This window comes from Pezoporus occidentalis, unplaced genomic scaffold, assembly GCF_034315485.1.
Source record: "Pezoporus occidentalis ecotype Australia unplaced genomic scaffold, CSIRO_AGI_Poc_V1 ctg262, whole genome shotgun sequence".
Classification (NCBI taxonomy): domain Eukaryota; kingdom Metazoa; phylum Chordata; class Aves; order Psittaciformes; family Psittacidae; genus Pezoporus; species Pezoporus occidentalis.
In genome coordinates, this window is record NW_026914523.1 from 263,814 (window position 1) to 274,982 (window position 11,169).

At 44.6% G+C, this 11,169-nt stretch overlaps 1 long non-coding RNA gene across 1 annotated transcript; it reads right to left on the reverse strand.

The window, feature by feature from the left end:
- Window positions 1-1,094: 1,094 nt before the first annotated feature.
- On the reverse strand, window positions 1,095-4,360 carry LOC134166473 (uncharacterized). Its single transcript, XR_009965888.1, has 3 exons — window positions 4,054-4,360; window positions 1,951-2,118; window positions 1,095-1,224 (listed from the first exon to the last, which is right to left on the reverse strand). It is a non-coding gene; the product is annotated as an uncharacterized LOC134166473 (long non-coding RNA).
- Between the last annotated feature and the right edge of the window lie 6,809 nt (window positions 4,361-11,169).

The window sequence follows — 11,169 nt, forward strand, 5'->3', positions numbered from 1 at the left end:
GCTGGAAACGCTTTGCTTTCTTTGCACAGAGCTGTAACCCAGGTCCTCACAGAGAGCTGGAGCAGGCTCCAGGTGAAAGGCTAGGCATGGCAATTACAGCATGAGATCTGCTGTCAGCATTTGCAGAGTGATCTCTTCATGGTGCATAGCAAAGGGCAGCGTAAATGAGAGGATAAGGATTCATTGTGACCAAGGGGTTTCTTCTCACTCTTGATTCCTGTGAACCTCTCAGAACATGGATACAAATGGACAGGATACAAATAAAGTGTAAATTTTGAGGTTTGACCAGTTCTTCTCTTCTGGGACAGCACCTTTTGCTGGTCCCCAAAACTACTGTTGCAGACACAGTGCATCATGGAGGGAACTCTTCACTTCCTAGGACTGAGGATGATAGTGTTACATTTTCCAGAAGCTGTTACTGCTGCAAAACTTCTTGAAGAGAAAACCAGATCATCTCTTGAGACAACATCTTCCATCTGAACCTTCTGGAGTTGACACTTCGCAGGGAAATTCTTCATCAAGAGCTCCTAACACTGAGCCTGTAGAATGCTATCTTCCCCTGTGTTTATCTCAACAAACAGCTAAAGATAGTCTGGCCACAGAGGTGGCCAAATCACCTCATCATCTTTCTGACAAGCTTATACCTATGTACCATCATGGTTGCTGAAAAGCTGTGGATGGTCCAAATCAGGGTTTATTTTTAGGTTTCCAGATTGTATGCTCCTGCCAAAAGAGCCTGGTCCAAAGTTTACTCAAGTCCACGATAAAAATGTCTAGCGGAGTGAATGACCTTTGGATCAGCTCCAAAGAGCGTGCACTGATATTAGCACTGGGGCTGGCTGGGGATTCCCTTTGGGAAGGCTGCCCAGTAAAGAGGCAGTTTTCACAAAAATTGAAATTTTCAGGGAGAAAAACATCCTGATTTTGAACCCTCTTTCCTGACAATAACGAAATAAAACCACACTTGTATTCTTTCTTTTTTTAAATTAAGAAATCAAGAAGCAGTTACTTTCTTCAGGGCCAGTTGGAACAGAATCAGAAAACTGTTTTGGTTTGAATGTGTTCAATAAAGCATTAAACCCTCATTCCTCCATAAGGACACTGCCTCACTGGGGTTGTGGTTTAGATGGCTCCCCTTTCCTGCAGGCTGTTTCCTGGAGGATGACATCTGCCATGATGCATAGTGGACTTAAGGTCTGTGAGACATGATAGCAGCATTATGCCCTGAAAAACATGGGTATTAAGTTCCTGGATGAGAGCTTCCAGGAGGAAATACAATTCAAGGCCAACTTTCACAGTTGAATGGAATTAAAGCAAAGATTTTGGGGTTAACTGAACTGACTAAACTGAAGAATGGCAATCTGGATCACGGCAAAACATTTACGTTTCATCAAAAATGCCAGAGTAAAACTTATTGCCCTCTGCAAACCAGGATGTTTTGAAATTTTATTCCATGAAAAACATGGAACATCAGTGTTTCTTCACAGCCAGAGAGAGAAACAAAGGTTTAAAGGGAGCAAACCTCCCCTTCACAACACTGTAATTAGTAAGAAAACAAGAAAAGTGAGGAAGAAAGGATATGTGACAAGCTTGCTGCTTTGTAACTGAAAAACCCTGCAGAAATGAGCACCAAACATCCATGGCTCTCTCAGCAGCTGTCTGCCTTGAATTTCCAGGATCCTTTCCCAGGATAACAGGCAATCCTCCAGGATGGAGAAATTAAAGAATTGCCAGCTGGTAAGAGATAGTTTTGAGTAGCCACTTCCCAGGATGCTCACCATGGCAAGAACACATCTCTGGGGCTTTATAGGCTCTCTTGGATCTCATTTGACCTTCATTGCACTGTTATCTTCCCTGGAGTTATTCATGGTTCAACTAAAGGAGGCCAGAATTCACCCAGTTGACAGGCAGTGTGAAAGTGGCATGTGGAGCAAGCATTGGGAGAATCACCTTTTGATCTCATTGAAGGTGGTCCTCAAACCAGGTCATGCTTGAGAGAACTGGCAGGAGCACGAGTTGAGGCTGGGCTGCAGCTGCCTGTGTTAGGGCGGTCTCCAGTTCAGAAGAGTATTTGCCTTTCTCTTGCTGCCAATTTTGGAGCCTTTCTAAATACCACACCTAAATAAAATGGAATAAAATAAACGATCTTCTTGAGGCACCCCATGCCCTTCCTCAGATTCCCTAAGAACATCTCAACATCCAAGGGCTGCAGGGATGCATGGAGGAGGGAATCGTTAAAAATAACCAGTCTAAGGAAGAAAACAATTTATACTGGGTCTGGAGCAAAGATGAGGTTCCATTTCCTTCTGAGAATCAAATGAACAATGTCATCCCAGAAGCTGCTGTGCAGTCATTAGTGATTTCTGCAGCAGAGCTTGTAACCTGCAGCAGCACAGATGAAGTCAGGACATGGTGTGGGGGAGCAGCCAGCCCCTTCCCCGTCTCTCTTCCAGTGACAATACTTCACCAGCATCCCATCCCTATAAGTCTGTTCCTTGATGTTCAAGGTTCTGTTTTGCCATGAAGCATGAAACTTAATTTGCTCTCTATTTGGCAGGATGCCTTTGTCCTGTGAATAGTCCTGAGCCCCAGCACAAATTGAGGTCTATTCCCTGGGAGTCTTATGCTCACAGAGATATTTGCCAATTCCCAGCAGGTAGGAAGAGCTTTAGATATTTAGGCACCTTTTCTGAAGAAGGTGCTCAACCAGAGGGGAGATGGAAGATAGATGCAGCACTAACTAACTCTGAATCAAGTGTGGTTCAAAACACAGCCCTTAGGAGAGAGTAATGCCACTCACCTTCGAACTGGGCCACGCAATGTGTAAATGTCAGCTCTGGAATATATACTATGATGTGGTATTTATAGTGCCCTTTTATTATTGCTATTATTATTGTTATTATTTTTCTTTTTACCTGGGGACTGAATGTTTTGGGACTGTGGCAGGAGAGGTCTGTACATCTGGAAAGCGTCAGATTTAACACCAGAAGTCATCAGCCCAGGTCAGCTAAAAGTACATGTTTGCTTCCAGCAGCAGCTGTGCAAACTCCTGTTGCCTTGGTTGTACAGGGCTTATGTAAAGATTCCTCACAGACAGTGCCCTCTTTGTGAGCCCATAGCTCTGCTGATCCCTGGCAGTTCCAACCCCAGTTTCAAAAGAAACGGGCCTAAAATGGCACTCCCACCGCAAACAGATGTATTCCAGCCCTGTCTAAGGCAGCATTCATTTCATCATGAAAAGGAAAACATCATAATTTAGGGTCACACGTCTCCTGCCTGTCAGTCAGGCACTGCCAGCTATTTTTACGGCATCCCAGGGTGTTGTGGCAGTCTAGAGAACAAGTGACACACCTTTCCAAAGGCTGTTCAGAGCGACAGCACTCAGTGGGAAGTTCTGAGCTCCAAGCTTAGCTTTTGTCCCTGATTTCTTTTCCCTGAGCAGGCTTGAAATAAAACCTGTGTGCATTGCACATTTTTTTTCTGTTGCACATTGATTTTTTTTGCTTCATGGACTTGCCCTTCCTACTGCAAAATCTGTGTTGCAGGTTCATGGTGCTGTGGCATGTGGTGGACCAGATGTACCATGAGAACAAGCTCTCTCACACCAGTGGCCAACAGCTGAACAAAACTATACATATTGTAAGAGAAGCCAAATTTCATTCACTAACTTCAGTAGCATTCAGTTGCTTCTGTTTTACATTGGGATGGAGTTTGGCCAATTTCTTAAACCTAAGAAACAAAACTGTAATTATAAACAATCTAGTAAACTATTGGGCACCTGAAAGAAGCAGAGACCATACAGAAAACAATCCCAAGCATCTATGCCTTATAGCCAAATACTGTATCTGCAATGCAAACAAAACACCTCCATACCTACAGCTCAGCACAAGTTTTGATCATGTAGTAGCTCTAGGGTTCAAACCTCAAAACTGCTCATTAAAGTCAACAAGAGTCTTTGCATTGAGTTTAATGAGCTCTGAGTCAAGACTGGAACATACAGCATTTTAGCAAGAATTCAAAGTGGAAAAAACCCAACTCTGGTAAAGCTCTTACCCTGCTCTTTCTGAAAGCTGAATGCCCGAAGGGGCTGTGCTCCTCTTGCTGTGCAGCTTCAGCCTCCACGGGTACAATGCCCTGTTGAGCCCCTCCTGAGAGTAACACAGCTCCTCAGGCTGAAAAGCCCACTACCAGACTTCATTACAGTAACTGCCTGACAGTTAAGACTACAGTGCAGAGAAAGTGCACAGGAAAACACAAGGGAGCAGAATCCAGATGATCAATCACCCTTTTCTCTGACACTGTCTTCACGTGGATTGTTTTCACCGGAAATATACACCTAATAATTACCCAGATTCCTTGTTTTTTCAGCATCATTTGTATGGCAAATGCCATTAGTTACTGAGCCACAGTGATTTAAAGCTGAAAACCTACTGTGACCTGAACCAAAAGACAGATTAACTTATCTGCTTTAACAAGGAGTTGCTTGAAGTCTTGTAGGAAATACTGTATGAACTGACATTTCATATGGCCAGTAATTGCTTTTCCTGTTACTTTTCTATTAAAGAAATACAAAAGGAAATGGGAGCTGTGTGCATCATGGGGTCTGGGTTGTAGTGCTTTAAATCACTTCAAGGTAATTTAGCTGACAACTCCAGTGGTCTCAGCCCAGTTGTCAGGGGACAAGCGACCACACTTGGAAATGTACCAGTGCTAAACCTTGATGGCAATTAGGTAAATGCAGGGAGCTTTGGCTGAGCAGCCTGAATCCCATGCCCAGGGATATTGTTTCAGACCCATCTGTTCAGCAGCTGGATACAGCACGGTCATACCCTGATGAGAGGTACCTATGTCAGTCCCTCTGTACAGGGAGGTCAGTCTCTGTCTCTGATTAGTACAGAAATCAGAAAAGGCTGAGTAGATTCCAAGTGACACAGGGTTATTCCTGGGAAGCCATGGGGAGGGCTGGGTGTGAGGGGGTCTGCTAAGAGCTTGCTGGTAAGGATGAACAAGAGGGAAACTCTTCAGCAAAATGACCTCTAGCAATGAATGTACTGAGTTCCAGCATCTATGGACTTAAGAAGGCTCAATTCTCAGCTCCCATTCTTTTATTAGGAGACACGCTGAGATCATGAAGCAACTGGTTTTCAGTGGGGTATTATACTAGACATAGAAACCAAAGACTTCTAACTTGAAGATGTCCCTAGGACAGTGAGTTCTGACTGGTTTTTCCTTTTCCATTTGTGGACTCAGCACTGATGCAGCTCCTGCACAGTGAATTTAAGCTGGCTAAAATTGCTTGTCTTGGTTTTCTTCAACAAGTGACAAGTTGACAGCTGCTGCTCTTGGAGGAAGATGGTATTCCAATCCTCAGGTCACCATATGGTGCACAAAGCATTTCTTTCACGTCATATGTGATTTAGAGCTGTAGGAAATAAGAGCTAAGAGATCAGTGAAGCCATCTCCCCTATTGTCCCTCACATGTCACTGTGTCATGCCTTGTTTTCATCATGCCACATCTCAACAGGCAATTTGAGAGCTGTGGTTGTTCTTCTAAGCTTTATAAATGTGCTAAATCGGGTGGATACCTGGAGAAGAAATGTGCCAGTGATTGCTAGACATTACAGGAAGGAATAATCTGTCATAAATCAAACAGACACAACACTATCATAACAAGCTAGCCAAGAATATGAACTGTAGGAGTCCTTATAATGACACCTATTTGTTGAGAAAAGAATTTCATCTGTAAGCTGTTCAATGAGGCTTTACATTCTTCAGAGGAGTTTTTGGTGTGCTCTTGTTTTTCTTCAACAACGCTTAGAACAGAAGTGTCCTTCCCACTGTGGTATTTTCTCTTGCTTGTCACAAAACTAACCAGGCTAGAAGAACAGAAGTAGAAAACACAGGATATATCTAGAAATTCCAGAGCAGAAAGCCACCTAGTCTCCACTCTAAATGGAAGAGTAACTGGAGGAAAGAACATTATGTGACTTAGCAGACTGTATTGCCCCACATGGTGTTTCTTCTCCTGCTCCCATTCCTTCTTCTTCAGGCTTGAATTCCTCCAACTCTTCTTTGTAGGATTTCATCGCCAGGCTTTATATTTTCTCAGAGTAAGGGGTGATGCTTCCTTTGCAAACAAAAAACCAAAGCCTTCCATGAAGGAGGATTTGGTTTTGATATTTTTTCTTCATTTATAAAATGGGTTCCTTGAGGCTCCACAACCTCAGGTAGCTTAACTGAGCTAACTCATCTGCTGGTTTTAATTTAATAAGCCAGTTCTAAATACATGAACCTATCAGAAAGTGAGAATGCCCCAGGCAAGGTTGGCATTAAATCCTCTACAGACCAGAAGTTAAATCCCTTCAGTTTTCAAGCTCTTTGTGGTTCAAGTTACCACAGTGGCATCAGTGCTATGCACCCTTGGAAACCTAACCACTAGACTTGCAGTGCTAAGCAAGCTGTAGCTGTCCACCAGTGATTCTGAACATGGTTAGATCTGAGCAAGTAGACTCATCTTTTAACATCATTATTAGCTCTTCTACTTTGCCCCATAGATGGAAAGGGAGGCAGCTAAGTCAGACCTCACTCTAAGTAATTAATCTAATAGAACTCATTAGTGTTAACAGAAACCATGCTGTAAATGTTTGTTATCCCAGAGTTGCAGTGAACAGGCAGAGTCCATTTCCAGCTGGGCTGTTTGGGGACAGCCATGACCATGAGTGTAGAGCCTGTCTGAGACTTGCTGTTTTCAACCTGAAGACAGAAACTGTGAGCACTGCTGGTCATCATCCACAGCAGGGAGGGCAAGAACTACACAGAGACACTCTCCCTCCTTTCTTCCTTAGTATAGCACTTAGTCCCAATGAACAAAGCAAGACAAGACTCTGTCTGGATCAGAGAGAGATCAGTTACCCTCCAGGTTGAGTGTTAATCCATCCCTGCATTCACTTTTTGGCAACAGACTTCACAATACCCTTACAGCCTTAAACACCATGAGGTGTAAGTACAGATAATCTCTGAATGCGTTACTTGCACCATAAAACAAGGCACTGGTCTTATTCCCATTCTGCAGTTGGGCCCAGAGGCATGGTGGACTGCAGCCAAGAGGGGTCTGGTTCTCGCAAAGTTCCTGCCACTGCCTCCTAAACAGGCAGCCCGTTTGCTAGCACCGGGCAAAGCTTCAATTCTTTGTTTCTGAGACCTTAGTCAAATCCCACCGCAGTCCCTCCACACGCCAGTTCGGTGTGAGAACAGGCCCATCGGGGTTGCAGAGCCTTCCCTGCAAGTGGGCAGAAGGGCCATGTAAAAATCAAATCCACATGACTGTATTTACAGGCAACCAAAGAGAGGGTTGCTCTTCCAAGAAAAACTTTTCCATGTAAAAGAATTCTTAATCTCCCCTTTGACTGTCATTGTTGAAATGATGGCTTCGCAGGCTTGAAATTTAAGACCCTATCGGCGTCTTTTCTGTTAGCTGTGATTTATGAACGGTTTCGCTGCTGATTATCCTCCAAGATTACAGCCCAGCAGCCCTGACAGACAAGCAGGGGAAATTTCACAGGGTAACAGGCAGGTCCTTCTCCAGGGCAGTGAGGAGGGGAGCTGTGTTTTGACTCAAGTATGTAACAATATCAGCAAATGCCAACTGGACTCAACAGGTAATTGAATACTCGGCATGTAGTACCCTACTCAAAGGCAAGCAGAGTCAGCAGAAGTCTTTATGGTACTTCAGACCCTTTGCTAGGTCTATGATACAGCATTCAGTTATTTTTTTGCCTTGATTGTGGCGTAAACTGCACAAACTGCAGTCAAATGTGAGAAAGCAACATCTTCATATAACCTTATGCATGTTCTCCAAAGATCATCCTTTACTTCAGCTGCAAAGTCTAGTGTCTTGCCTGGGCGATGCACTGTCATTACATTATGCCTAGGATGTTTAAAGGAAATTTCCTTCCTTGATTTATGGTGAAGAACAGGCACTCCTTATCCCAGAAAGGACAGTTTGTAGATTTCATCACCATTTCCTGCTAGACAGCTTGTTCCAAGTCATTGCTACAAGGGATTGTTTATCTGGAGAGTGCAAGAGGGCCAGGGCAGATGCAGCCATAACTTGAGGGAGATGCATAGTATTCTGGTTGCTCCCCCAGTGCAGGACTGGCACAGTGCTAACAGGAGACAGGAACAAGCTACAGTCCCCTGTAGTCACTTGCCAAAGCCATACCTGAAGATACTCAATGAGACCAGGTACCTCCTGGGAGAAGCTCTCAGGAGCAAGCATCTTAGTTAGTTTGTTCCCTTTTGGGCTGTGGCCTTGACTGGACTAGACAGCCAAGACTCAGAGTCCAGGTTGAAAAGATTTCTGACGTGAGGGCTTCCTAAATAAATGAGTAGACCTCTCAGAAGGTGATTTTATCTCTCAAAAAATGACCTCTTTTTCAGGCAGAAAGGTTCCTTTGATTTGAACTCTGTCATTCTGCCCTGCAAAACGAATTATTATTGGCCTGTCTGGATTGGCAATCCATTTCCAGCATTCCAGATGTGTTTCCTCTCTTTATCCATCATTGGCACTTGTTCAGTGAGCAGTGGTATGCCACCTTCATGTTTTGGATCATTTTGGACTGACGTAAACAACTCTGTAAGCTGCCAGGCAAGGGTGATCTGGGCCTCATGTACCTGGGTCCTATTCTGTGGTCACATTCCCCCCAGTGATGCTGCTGCTTTGGTACCTTTCAACATAATTGTAAGGAAGACTTCAGAGAGGAAAGGCTGCACCTCTTTGGAGGGAACCAAAGACAATAGTTACATCCATCTATGGCCCAAGCCATTCTTACTGGGACTAGTTACGCTGTGGGTGTTCTGCAGGATCAGGTTTGACAGTGAACCAGAATGGACATTCCTAGCATTCTTCCCATTTTGCCACCCAGCCTGCTTCAGAAAAAGTCCTGATGTAGGTGTTTGTATCCTGTCTCTTTCTTCCCTCACTGTATTTGTCTTTCAAGCCTGGCAGCAGTGAAAGGAAACTTAGCACGTGATGCTGACATTCTGCCATGTCTGTGGGACGGCAGATCCCTAAAGTACTCAAATCTAGCTAAGAGAGTAGCTAGGAAAACAGAAGGCAGAGGACTCATCAAAGCATGGAGAGGCTTGAATCCCAGTGGATTCAAGGAGGGATACCAGCTTTTATCCAGAAGCAGGGCTGCTCACACCAAGAAGGCTGTCTGGGTTCCTGCACCTACTGCCCAGAGTCCCTCTTTCACTTCTGCTTCACTTCGTGCATTTTGATCCGACTGTTCACAATACTAGTGGGATATTCAGCCTGTTGGATGCTGTAAGACAGTTGTGCTGGATACAGGAGCCCAGACAGAACCTGGACACAGGGAAGGAGGGCAGAGAGAAGGTCGAGGTTGCTGAGAGGCTGCAAGGGGATCCCAGGAATACCGTCAGTAAGAGGAGTGCCAGATGTGAGTGCCAGGTAGCCAGTAGCAAGTAGCAAAGAGGAACAAACATCCAAGCATGTGCATAAAGTCATAGCCCTTAACTGAGGGCTCTTTGAAGAACAAAAACACCTGAGCACATTTTGGTTTGTGAAGCCTCACCTGGAAACCTCAGACACAATTGAATGGAGCTCAGTGAGCCAGGATGCAGATCGCACTGCATCCCTGATGCTCTGCTCATTACCTGAGAAGAGCTGTCAATGCCACCAGGCTGGCACATGGGAGGTCTCTGGTCCTGAGCAGCAGCAAGCCCCTGCAGCTCCCAGCAAAGCACAGGGCTTTCTTCACATGTATTTCTTTGTCCATGTCAAGACTGGGCCTGAGGACTGGATTTTATAACAATAAGGTTAGAGTAGCTCCGAGAAATGTGTTCTCCATAAAGCCTTCTTTAATCTATGTTGTCAGAATTACACTTCTGCCTGAGAGTGAATCTCAACAGATACGGTCCTGCGGAATTTTCTCTTTTCTGTTACTTGACTCTCCACTTCTTATTTATTGTTGGTTTACACTCAAATTCCCACTTAGACAAGGTTATTCCTTCAGAGTTAGTGCTGATAGTAGAGGCCACTGTCCCACAGCCCATGCCTTCACACACTGCTTACCTTGTACCACTGTGTTTGCACCTGTTTGTCTATACTCAGCTGCTTCAGAAAACTTCCCTTCAGACTTTTCCTTCCTCCTTGTCCCACCACACACACAAGGACCCAGTTTCCCTATTCCCTAGCCAAGACACAGGAATGTACCAGTCCCTAGTGATTCCTCCCAGCAAATGAAGAATTGCTGGTCTAAGGAGGGTTTCAGTAGAACAAGGCCCCAACTGAAAATCCTTCACTTGTTTTTCTCCTTCAGTAGGGCACCGTGCAATATTTACGTCCTGTTTAAATCTACTGCCCCATATATAAACCTGTGTCTGCACACTGTACCCTTCACTGAGTTTCCATTCAGGCAAATTTCCACTGGCCAAGAGATGAATATTGTAGCTTCGGGAGGGTTTGTGACCAAAGAACAAGTCACCTCCATCACAGCATTTCTCATCACCTGCCCACCCTACACTTTACACAAGAGAGCTCCTTCTTGCATGAGCAACCCACCAGTAACCTGAAACATAAATAGGAACAACAACATCACCACCACCATAATATGTGCACACACAGGCCCTGTAGAACAACAACAGTAATAACAATACTACCACACATGCCCTGCAGAACCCAGCAGCAGTTCTGTCAGTTGTAAGTGAAGTCAATACCTCTGCAAATGCTTGGGGATGCTCAGCAGTGCTTAGTATTTCAGTTTCTTAATGCTCAGCGAACCCTAAACCATGAACACCCACTTCTGTGCTGAACACATGTACTGTACTGAAATTTACCTTTAAAAATACATCATTTAGCTCCTCAAAAAACTGGATTAATAGACCTTAAAACAAGAAGCAGACAAAAAAGTCTCCCTCACCTGCTCCCCAAGCTAAAATATACCTTTCTAGGAGTAAAGAATGTGCACTTACCCCTGTCCACTGTCTCTTTGTCCTGCTCCTGTTTTCTTCTTGGAGGAAAGCAGCTCTGAAAACACTCCTTCCCTTTGCACGTACAGTCTTGCCAGTTCAGGAGAGGGGCAGGGGAACAGGGCTGGAGGGGAACTGCTGTGCTGAATGCCCGAGTTCACAGTGCTAACTGGCCAG